The 12191-nt window shown below is 33.7% G+C and overlaps 1 long non-coding RNA gene across 1 annotated transcript; it reads left to right on the forward strand.

Annotated features, from left to right (window-relative positions):
* Positions 1 to 10230: 10230 nt before the first annotated feature.
* LOC149409151 (uncharacterized) lies at positions 10231 to 11492 on the forward strand. Its single transcript, XR_016305250.1, has 3 exons — positions 10231 to 10908; positions 11016 to 11094; positions 11177 to 11492. It is a non-coding gene; the product is annotated as an uncharacterized LOC149409151 (long non-coding RNA).
* Positions 11493 to 12191: the final 699 nt, after the last annotated feature.

A 12191-nucleotide genomic window follows, 5' to 3' on the forward strand; every position in this document is an offset into this window, starting at 1 on the left:
AGCAGAAACATCAAATCCTACTGAATTAATTGGAAAAAACGCTATGGTAAAACAGATGGCCCTCCACCAATTTCTTGTTGGCGTAAATCCTAATTACAGTATTGTGATACGCGGTCAAAACCCTAAATCTTTTGAAGAAGCTTCGTACCTTGCACTCAACGAAGAAAAAATAATTCAGTACAAAAATCCTAAAAATCCTGTATTTAGCAATACAAACATAAATAAGGTCAATAAAATAACATGCACTTACTGCCAAAAAATCGGTCATAATTCGTATAATTGTTTCAAAAATCCCCAGAATAAACACAAATCTATAAACCATCTTAACACGAACAATGACGAATCTTTAAAAAGAAGCGAATATTCAAAAACGTGTAATTATTGCAAAAAAAAAGGTCATATCATATCGGAATGTCGAAAAAGACAATATAATAATCAAAACAAAGGCCAAAATCATGCAACCTCCTCTTCCAATCATTTAAGCTCCGGGAATTCCGACCGGACTGCCACGTCGCGGAATATCAACCACATAAAGGCAGAATCCTTAATATAAATGAGTCAACTCCACATATCAAAATCACGTGTCCAAATTCCATTAATCCAAATAATTGTCTGAACCTTCTATTGGACACCGGTGCCGACATTTCTTTGATCAAACTCTCATCTATACAGAGAGACGTTCCTGTAGATGAATCAATCAAATTAAATCTCAGAGGTGTAAATAATTCTAATGATCCTACACTAACTCTCGGCATCGTCAAACTCGAATTAAAATTCAATGCAAAAATTATTACCACAAAATTCACATAATTCCTGAATCAACCAACCAACGTCCCATTAGATGGATTGCTTGGCAATGATTTCCTACGTCGTGTTCGCGCACATATCAATTACGAATCCAATTCTTTACAATTCCATGGTCAACATATTCCTATTTATCACAAAATCGACGCGGGTCAATCTAAATCAATATCTAACTCGTTTATAATTAAACCGCGCACCGAAACTCTTATTGAATTCCATGTTCAAAATCCAGAGATCGAAGAAGGTCTCGTTCCTGAAGTCGAAATACTTGAAGGTGTTTATTTATCTAAATCAATAGCTAAAGTCAATACAAATAGCAAGTCTCTAGCTACCATATTAAATACAACCGAAAGGTCTGTAAAAATCCAAGCACTCAGTCTCTTCCTCGAACCATTCGAAAAATCTAAATCAAGTTTGTTAATTCAAAATACATTTACAAATAATAAAAACATTTTCAATTTCAAATCATCATCAAATAATGGGGCTGAACGTGAACAAAATATATTAAATTCAGTTCGACTGGATCATTTAAATTCTGAAGAAAAACACTCCGTCTTATCTATAATTAAAGAATACAATAATTTATTTCATTTAGATAATGATACACTCACGACAACAAACGCTGTAGAACACGAAATACATACAACCTCTGAAATCCCAATTTTTACAAAATCATACCGATATCCAGAAATTCACAAAAAAGAAGTCAACTTCCAGATCGCGAAAATGTTAGAACAAAAAATTATTAAAGAGTCGAATTCACCGTGGTCATCACCTCTGTGGGTAGTTCCAAAAAAACAAGATGCCAGCGGGAAAACTAAATGGCGTATCGTAATCGACTACAGAAAACTAAATAATATTACTATCGGCGACAGTTTTCCACTTCCAAATATTTCCGAAATACTAGATCAGATGGGGCATTCGAAATATTTCACTACATTGGATTTAGCTCAAGGTTTTTATCAAATTAATATGAAAAAAGAAGACAGTGATAAAACTGCATTTTCCACTCCACTTGGACACTATCAGTTCAATAGAATGCCAATGGGTCTAAAAAATTCGCCAAATACCTTTCAAAGGCTTATGAATAAAGTCCTCACAGGTTTACAAGGCATCAGATGTTTTGTATACCTTGATGACATCGTCAATTATGCGGATAATATTGAAAATCATTCCATTAAGCTACGCGAAGTATTAAGTCGTCTACAAACGCATAATCTCAAACTACAACCAAATAAATGCGAATTTATGAGACGTGAAGTTATTTATCTAGGTCATATAATTTCAAATGAAGGTGTTAAACCAAACCCAGATAAAATTTCAGTTATAAAAATTATCCTGTTCCAAGAAACGTGAAAGAATTGCAATCTTTCTTAGGACTCATAGGGTACTATAGAAGATTCATTAAAAATTTTAGTGTTGAAGCACAACCACTTACCAAATTATTAAGAAAGGATGAACCTTTTAAGTGGGGAAACACTCAACAAGAATCGTTTGATAAAATGAAAAATTTCCTAATCTCTGAACCAATTCTTCAATATCCGGATTTCTCCCTGCCTTTCAATGTTACGACAGATAGTAGTAATTTTGCTATTGGTGCCGTTCTCAAGGTCCAATATCAAAGGATTTACCTATTTCATATGCCTCTCGCACTCTAAATAAAGCTGAATCAAATTATTCAACAACCGAACGTGAACTTCTTGCTATCATTTTTGCGGTAAAACATTTCAGACCATACCTTTATGGTGTAAAATTTAACATAATTACAGATCACAAACCATTAGTTTGGCTATTTAATGCAAAAGATCCAGGTTCTCGATTAGTTCGATGGCGGTTGAAACTTGAGGAATACGATTATGACATTATCTTTAAACCGGGTAAGCTTAACTCAAACGCTGACGCTCTGTCTCGAATAGATAGTAAACAAATACTCCATATCAAGATAGATCCAGAACCAAACTCATATGAAGACTTTATTAAATCACACTATTTAAATAAAAATACAGACTGTCAGAATATCGTTGAAATCAATAATAATTTGCTAACTCAGAAGGATAATTGGTGTCATATAATTTCAAACGATAAAGAGATGTCTCAAGGAATCGCTTTTGAAATAAAAAAACCTGATAACTAATTTTAATGAAATCGCTAAATCTAAAAGCGACTTAAATGATATATTATATTCTAAATATAATAATTTCAAAATATTCCATTTGATTGCAAAAGAACAATATATTCAACTGTTTCAGAAAATTAAAAGATATACTAATCTCTCAAAATATTAACTCTATATCGATCCCGACATTTGGAAATGATATAAATAATTTAAACTCAAATAAAATAAAATCTATCATTTTTTACTTATTCGCTGGAACTAATATTAAAGTAACAATTTGTAAAAATAAAATTTGTAATCCAAATATTGAAGATATACCGGATATCATTAAGGAAAATCATGATTCTCCCCATTCTGGACATTCAGGTTTCCACAGAACGTATCGCCGAGTCAAGGACCGATACTCGTGGAGACAAATGAAAAAAGATATTCGCGATTATATTAAAAAATGTGAATCATGTCAGAAAAACAAAATATCTCGTAAACGTAACATTCAACCCATGGAAATAACTTCAACCTCGGAAAAGCCATTCGACAAAATAGCATTGGACATCGTAGGTCCATTACCTTTAACTGAAAACGGTAACAAGTACATCCTTACGTTACAAGATGATCTCAGTAAATTTTCTCAAGCATTTGCAATTCCGAATCACGAAGCCGTCACAATAGCTCATCAATTAGTCAACAATTTTATTTGTAAATTTGGAATACCTAAACAAATAATCACGGATCAAGGTAAAGATTTTACGTTCTCAATTTTAAAAGAAGTTGCAAAACTTTTCAAGATCAAACAAATTCAAACAAGCGCATATCATCCACAATCTAATGGTGCGTTAGAAAGGAGTCACGCTACCTTAGCTGATTACCTTATAAGCACTTTATCTCCGATAAGCAAACTGATTGGGACGAATGGATAAACTTAGCAATGTTTTCATACAACACAACAACACATTCCTCAACTAAATATACCCCTCATGAATTAATTTTTGGAAATAAACCAGAATTACCAACTGCTATTATCAGAGATCCAGAATTTAAATATACTTACGAACATTATGCAGATAATCTCCAATTAAAATTAAATAAATCGTTTGAATTCGCAAGAAGTAACATAATTAAACAAAAAAATAAATCAAAGGAATTTTACGATAAGAAAAGTGTTAATAATATAACGTACAACCTAAATGATAAGGTATATTTACGAAACGAATCATCCCTAATTCACCATTCCAAAAAACTAACACCTAACTACAAAGGTCCTTATAAAATCTGTCAAATAAATTCACCAGTAAACTATACTATTTTAATAAAAAATAAAAAAGTAAAGGTACATGCAAATCGATTAAAGAGAGCTCTTGTTCCAGATTAATCACCTTACTAAAGTCTATGCCTATAGCATCTACATCTCTAAATGAATTCAGTAGCGAATATAGAAAATAATGAAAATCAGTTTAATATAAATTTCCACAAATTTCAAGCTTATGCCACTGAAATTAACAAACACATGTTTGATGTCGAAATCAAACAAGACATTGAATATCATTTAGCTTCACTTACACTCATTATCACAGAATTACAAAATGAATACATGACACTCATCGACGCAATATTATTTGTCAAAGGCAATATATTACATCCATTTATTATAAGTCCTAAAAAATTATCTATTGAGCTAACCAAATCTATTCCTTACCTACCAAGCTCAACGTGTTACCCCGTACCTCCTGAAACAAGATATGTAAATCAATTGTTACCACTAATTAAGTTGAAATGTTTTTATCTTAATACACGAATTATCTTTGTAATGTCAATTCCCTTAACCAATCATATTAATTACGAAATGTATAAACTTATATCTTTACCAGCCAAACGACCAGATAATTATTATGTATTTATTTTACCATCTATAGATTATCTTGCTAAAGCTGAAACCAAGAAATATTATTCAATAATTAATAATTTAGAATCTTGTACAAATATCAATGAAAATAATTCAATTTGTGAACTTATCAATCCATTATATTCCATACAATTAAGACCAATATGTGAAACCCAACTTCTATTAAATAATATGACTGTCATGCCAAATAATTGCAATATTAGAATCACAAATTCAATTGACGAAATATGGCATAAATTTGTAAACAAAAATCAATGGATTGTTGTACTTCCTAAACCAACTAGAATAACCATCAAATGTAATCATTCTGATCCATCCGATTTATTTCTAGGAAATATTGGAATATTATCCTTAATGTCGAATTGTAAAATATATACTAGTTCCTCTATAATTTACACAAATTTTAACAACATTAATTTAAATGACATGCTTTCATCTAAATCAATTATCCCTCAATTTAATATACTAGAAAATAATTGTTACTCAGAAACTGGAAATAAAACTATTGCTCTAGAAATTCCAGATATGTCCTCCAAAAATTTAAGCATATTGAAATAATAACCAATAAAGCTTTGAAAATGTTGGGATTTATTTTAAGGGTATCTAGTGATTTCAATAATGTAAATACTGTAAAAACATTATATATGTCACTAGTAAGGAGTCATGTAGAATACAATTCCACGGTTTGGTCCCCAAATTATGAGGTTCATTCACATGCGATTGAAAGAATCCAAAATAAATTTTTAAGATATGTAAATTTCAAAATGGGCATTCCTAGAGAAAACCTAAATTACGATAACTTACTTTGTTCATTAAATTTAATAAAATTATCTGATCGCAGAATTATTTCCGATTTAACCTGTTTGTATAAAATCATCAATTCAATGTTTGATACCCCTGATTTATTATATGTAATCTCTTTTCATACTCCAAGCAGGTCGGTTTCAAGACAGTACCTACCATATTATTGTAGCAATTCTATGTCAACGTCCCAATATCATACTCCTATGCGACGGATTCAACAGCTAGGAAACAAATACTCAGATGTTGTTGATATATTTAGTACATCAATTTCAATATATAAGCATACCCTATTGAAGTTTTTTTTTTCATCGAGTAGTGGAATATTTTAACAAAGGTATTTAATTTGATTTGCCTCACATTTAATAATTTTGTCAACTGAAACAGAAAAAATATTTTGGATTTTTTATATGTTATGCCTGCATTCTGTGTAGATCAAGTTGAGTGATATTTTGACTTTATATTTATTTTTCTGCAATTGTATTAATAGTCGTTTCCTGCACTATTTTCATGTATAATTTCATAAATATTTTTTATATATATGTATGTAAAAGCCTTAATAGGCGTAAAAGAAATAAATAAATAAAATTCAGAGTCTTAATAATGAAGAATTAAATACTGCAAGTCGCAATCTAGATGAAATGTATCTTAATATTGAAACAGAATCAAAAGTAACGCTTCATAAAATCTCACAGAATTCATATTTCTCATACCTTTTAATGAGCATTGTCATGTTTATTTTTTATAGATTATACAAATATTATAAATCAAAAAACCAACCGAATAATTTAGACACTCCAGAGGTACCTACACTTGTTGTAACACTAGAAGACGACAACGACGCTTCAGTCAGTGGTCGACATACGCGACTTACATCGACAGTGAAGTAAGGAAAGATTGTCGAGGTCGACAATTCTTCTAAGGGGGAAGATGTTATGTACCAATGCAACCCATGCTATCATTTGTTATCATTGTTATCAATATTCTTGTGCATGCGTAGTTATAACAACAATCAGTTGGACCCTATTAATAATAAGTAAATATTTGTAACAACTAGTTAGTTGGAACCTAGCTATCAATAAGTACATATAGATTGTAATAAACCTAATTGGACCCTATTTATCAATAAGTACATAGTTATAAGAACAATATTGTTAGTTCTAATATTAGATAATTATTTATTATATAAGAGAAATATAGAGAAGAAGCACCAGAGTGAACATTGTAGCCGGACCAGACAGTATCGCTGTCCGTGCATTCCTGTAACGTAATACCGATAAATAAACTATATACAGAAACCATACCGAGTAGTGAATTAACATTGAAAATCACCTACCGGACCCTAACAGCAGATTCTCAGAGATATACCTATAGGCACAGAGTGGAAGATACTACCAGTATCGCCCTGGTGTAAGACCACCATTCAGAATTGAAACGTTGCTCCAAATGGCTTTAGCCGTGTTTAGTGACTAGATCTGAATAGCCAGGTACTTCCCCACCTTCCTCTTTCCCTTCCCCACTTACCTTCAGCCTCACAACATCCCCCAATTGGGGATGCCATAGTCTCACTGGCTCCAGACGGGAGCAGTTGGGACTCTTGTGAGGTATTCACTATAAAAAAAGGCACGAACAAGATAATTCGTGCCGTGTCCTTCAAGTATTTACCTAAGCTAACATACTTTAACATGTGATCGCAATGAATTATCAGAACAAGTAAGCGCGAGTTAACCACCCAAGACGACCCTCACCTACAGGAAGACATCGCAGCACGCCCATTACAACCAGCACTTCATCTCGCCTAAAATAAACTATTAAACCTTAATAGTTTATGGATAGCAGTTGCATCCGGACAAGGACAATCACCGGGACGATATACTCTAATCACAATCCCTGAAACGACATATCAACACGTACCCTTCTACGGCTACTTGGAGAAGACCATTAATAAACAAACGAACATTTAGATGAACTTAAAACAACACGCGGCCACACGCGCAGCAATCCCAAAACAAAGGATCGATTTAAGAAAGACCACGTGTTCCACGTGCACTGGTACAATAACCCCATTATCGGAATGACACATTGACGCTTCGACACGCAGCCCGAAAATAGGAAGATGACGCCCCACTCCACCGCACCAGCATGGACTATATAAACCCCAACTCCAGCTTCCAGACGACACTCCATTCCGTGTATCGAATCCAAGCACTTGCTTGTCGTATTGTTCACTTAATAGTTTCCCTTTGAAATTGTACTTACATATTTTAAGTTGTATTGTTTAAATTAATTAATAAAGGATAAATCATCCACAAGTTATATTCTTTTTTTTAACACTAAGAAGACAACAAAAGTTAACTGGCGCCCAGTACGTGGGTCATTTCGAAGAAGCTGTTAAACTTGGCCGTAGCCAGGACTTCTTAGATATTCTTTAATATCTCGACGCGAAGAGGACCACACACCAAACAAATTCGTTAACTAGGCAATGAAGATCATCGCATCAATACTTCTGTGAGTACATTTTTCAATTGATCGTCTATCCCATACGTACGATAGATCCCTTCCCTTCCTTATCCAAAAGGTTAGAGAGAAAACTATTTTTTTTTTAATTAAAAGTCACTTCGTATATTTCTAATTTATTAAAATGGCACAGCCAAATGAGAGGCCCGCTCCCCAATACTCGGAATCGATATTGGAGTACAGTGGCTCTCCCCAAGATATTAATTTATTTATAAAATCAGCCAGGGGGTATATTACTCGAAACGGCAATACGCCAAATAATGTTGAGAAAATAATCTCAAGATTACGTGGGAAAGCACTTCACGTAATTCTCATGAGCGATCATGATAACAATATTGAAACAATATTAGAAACATTGAAAAATGAATGTGGGGACAATAAGTCTGTGACGTTATTACAAACAGAATTGATAAACTTCAACCGCGGTCAGAAGGATTTCTCCTCAACGATCCATGAGATCAACCAAATTCTCTTTTCGATTAAAATTAAAATTTCCGATCAATATGGAGGGCCTAGTGCTCACATATTGATGGAACCATACAAAGATACGGCTCGAAATACTTTATTAAACCTCATGCCAACGCACATTAAATGCGCAAACTTAACAAAAAATTATGATGCCCTGTGCACAGAAATAAGAATGTTGGAGGCCCATGGCGAGCTCCACCAGCGGTCTAAACAAAATCTTGTGTTTCCACAAGCAGGACCATCTAATTTTATGCGGCCAGGACAACAATCAAATAAACCTTTTACTCCGCAAACGCAAAGCTCGTTCAAACCACATAATAATTTTAATCACAATAATTATAATAATAAACCGTGGCATAATAATAACCAAACGCATAATAATAAGTTCGGACAAAACCGCCCGTGGCACGGAAATAACAACAACAATTTTAATACGCACCAGACACGTGCCGGTGATGTCAGTATGAGAACGGCCCCAATGTCCCGACCTCCTAAAGGCCCGGTCATCGACCTCGGCAACGGACGTACGGCGCAGGAGCTATTCTATACCGACAGCAATGATCAGGAACGGCCGGATTTTTAAGAAGACCAAGAATCTCCCCGAGAAACCTAATCCACCTGAATCATATCAATAATGGCCTACCATATATAGTAGCGCCATTAAATATGAAAATTCTGATTGATACGGGAAGCTCCAAATCATTCATGACTAAAAATGTATATAATAGATTTTTTCGTGACTGTAGATATATAAATGAAGAGTTTACTGTACAAACAGCGCACTCTACGACCGCCCATAGAGGTACAGTCGTGACGCCATTTTGGAGAAAAGTATTCGGCAATAATAATGCTGAAATGCGTTTTTATATTTTTGACTTTTCCCATAAATACGATGTGTTAATGGGAATAGATATGTTAAAATTAATGAATGCAACATTAATTTTAAACAACTCAAATAATATTTTAAAAACTCCAACCAAACAAGTTCAGTTGTTCCATGTAATGGATATGAGTAAACTTGATGAGTTATTGGAGAAAAATAGGGATTTATTCTCTGAAGAACTGTTAGTTAATTGCTCACCTCATGTAAAACATGAAATAAAATTACTTAAAGAAGAGCCCGTGTATCAACGCGCTTATCGATTACCGTACGAACAGAGGCTTGAAGTTGAAAGACAAGTCGCTCAACTTCTGAAGGATGGAATCATACGACCAAGCGATTCGCCTTGGGCAAGCCCTGTCCACATCGTCGAGAAAAAACTCGACCAATCGGGTATAAAAAAGTGGAGGATGGTCATAGACTATCGGAAACTCAACGAACAGACACGTAGTGACAAGTTTCCGCTCCCAAACATCGAAGACATTTTTTCACAGTTACATGGTAATAAATACTTTTCAACTTTAGATCTGACAAGTGGGTACCATCAGATCAAAATGTCCGATCAAGACATAGAAAAGACAGCATTCACTATTCCTAATCAACACTACGAATTTGTTAGAATGCCATTCGGATTAAAAAATGCTCCTGCTTCATTTCAGCGTATGATGAATAATGTATTACGTAAATACATAGGGAAAATATGTTTGGTATATTTAGATGACGTTATAGTATATCGTCGGTGCATACATAATATGAACAATGTAACGTTTTTGACGAAAATGAACTAAATATACAGTTTTTTTTAGTTTTTTTTTCTCCACCTTCTACAATATGAACCATGTCCTAATAACCAATATTTATGGAGATAGAAAACGAATCATGTGCAGGCAGTCAAAATTTTGCATCTCAATAAGAACCATGTGAACTTATTTTACATGGTTCATATTAAATGTGCGCTTTTTTCCGCATCTATGGTCACATTGTTCATATTCTACATCTATGATTACACTGACAGTTGTCAAGTTGTTCCCGCATATTTTCTACCTTGTACACGCTCTAGCTGTTTTTGAAGTGAATAAATAAATAAATCCGACATAATATTATTGTTTGACGGTTCGTGGCCATTTGGTTTATAAAGTAGCGGTAAGTTATTATGTTTTATTTTATAAATTTCACGTATTTTCCTAAAAACAGTAACAAAATGTCATCCGAGGATTTATGAAAAATGGCTGCCCTTTGAAGCGTCAATAATTTGAGTCCAGTGTTGTGATAAACTTCGAATTTTGACACAATGTGGAAAAATATTAAAGTTATTTTGTTTTTATGTTTCAGGGAAAGTTTAATACTAAAATTTAACTCAAAAATAAGAGAAATACATGATTATTCTAAGCATTACATGTCATTATCATCTGACTGGCATCTGTAAGTATTTGTCTGTCTTTTAACTATATTTTACAACATTTTATATTGTTGTCATATTTGTGCGTACTATGTAATGTATATTTCAATCTGTGTATCTTCTTTTACAGATAAATATATCTTTGACTATAATAAGAGAAACGTGTAGAGAAATCACTGTTGTTTGCTGACAAGTTCAAAAATTTTTATGTGAGTTCATATTTTTATTACTGTACTAGTACTGTAGCAGGAAAGATGTTGAATTATGTATTTAATTTTGATTTTGTTCCAGAATGTACCGAAACCGCACGAGGGAGATTGTACGTTTAAGTACGATACGTAGTTCTGTATCAGAGGTTATGGATGTTGGAGATCTTGAACCAGTCAATCAAATGGATGTTGAAGATCTTGAACCAGTCAATCAAATGTATGACAACATGATGTTATGTCCTGTGACTGGAGAATTTATTCCAAACCTGTCGAATAACATTGGCTCCACACGGAACGATGTTATCTCTGGAGACAAAAGTCTGTGTGAATTAACTGGAGAGTGGATCCCAGAAAATGATAATACAAATGTTTCTTTACCATTAGATTCTGATTCACTTGTTCAGAACATTTAAAAAAATAAGAGATGTAGAGTCTTGGGCAAAGAGTATGTCGGATATAAAAAGCATTGCGGGAAATATGAGCAAAGCCAATTGAAGTCAGCAAAGTCTATGGGAATAAGATGTGAACACGAACAACCCAAATTTGCACTTAAAAATTCTTTTTATTGTCATAAAATAACGGAAGAGGATCGCCTGCACACATTCAACAGTTTTTGGAAATTGAAAACTTGGTCGGAGAAGAGAGCTTATTTCCTGGGCTTTGTAGCAGTACGTGCTATAAGACAGCGTCGTCGTGAAAGCGCAGATTGCACGAAAAAGACACAAGGACGTGATGTATATCTGTTTACCAAGGACGGGGATAAATATAAGGTGTGTCACAAAATGTTTATGAATACGTTGAGCATTACAAAAAGCACTTTCAGGAGGTGGAGCTATCATAATCAAGTTGTCAATGACGAGGATAACGTATCCCCTAACACTGTAAGTAAAAAAGTTGCCAAGCATACTAAAGCAGTGGATAGTATTAAAAAATGGAGATCACAAACAAATAGACGATATGTGGAATCGTTCTTTTTATCGAAGCAACACATGCTTTCAGTCTTCAGTATTTGGTGCACTGAAAATAATGTGCCAAAAGTCAACAGAAACTTATTCAGTGACGTTTTAAAAGCTGAAAAGGTTTCCATTCACCACCCA

Source organism: Hesperophylax consimilis, unplaced genomic scaffold, assembly GCF_061612785.1.
Source record: "Hesperophylax consimilis isolate HC1 unplaced genomic scaffold, BYU_Hcon_1.0 scaffold_34, whole genome shotgun sequence".
In the NCBI taxonomy this organism is placed as follows: domain Eukaryota; kingdom Metazoa; phylum Arthropoda; class Insecta; order Trichoptera; family Limnephilidae; genus Hesperophylax; species Hesperophylax consimilis.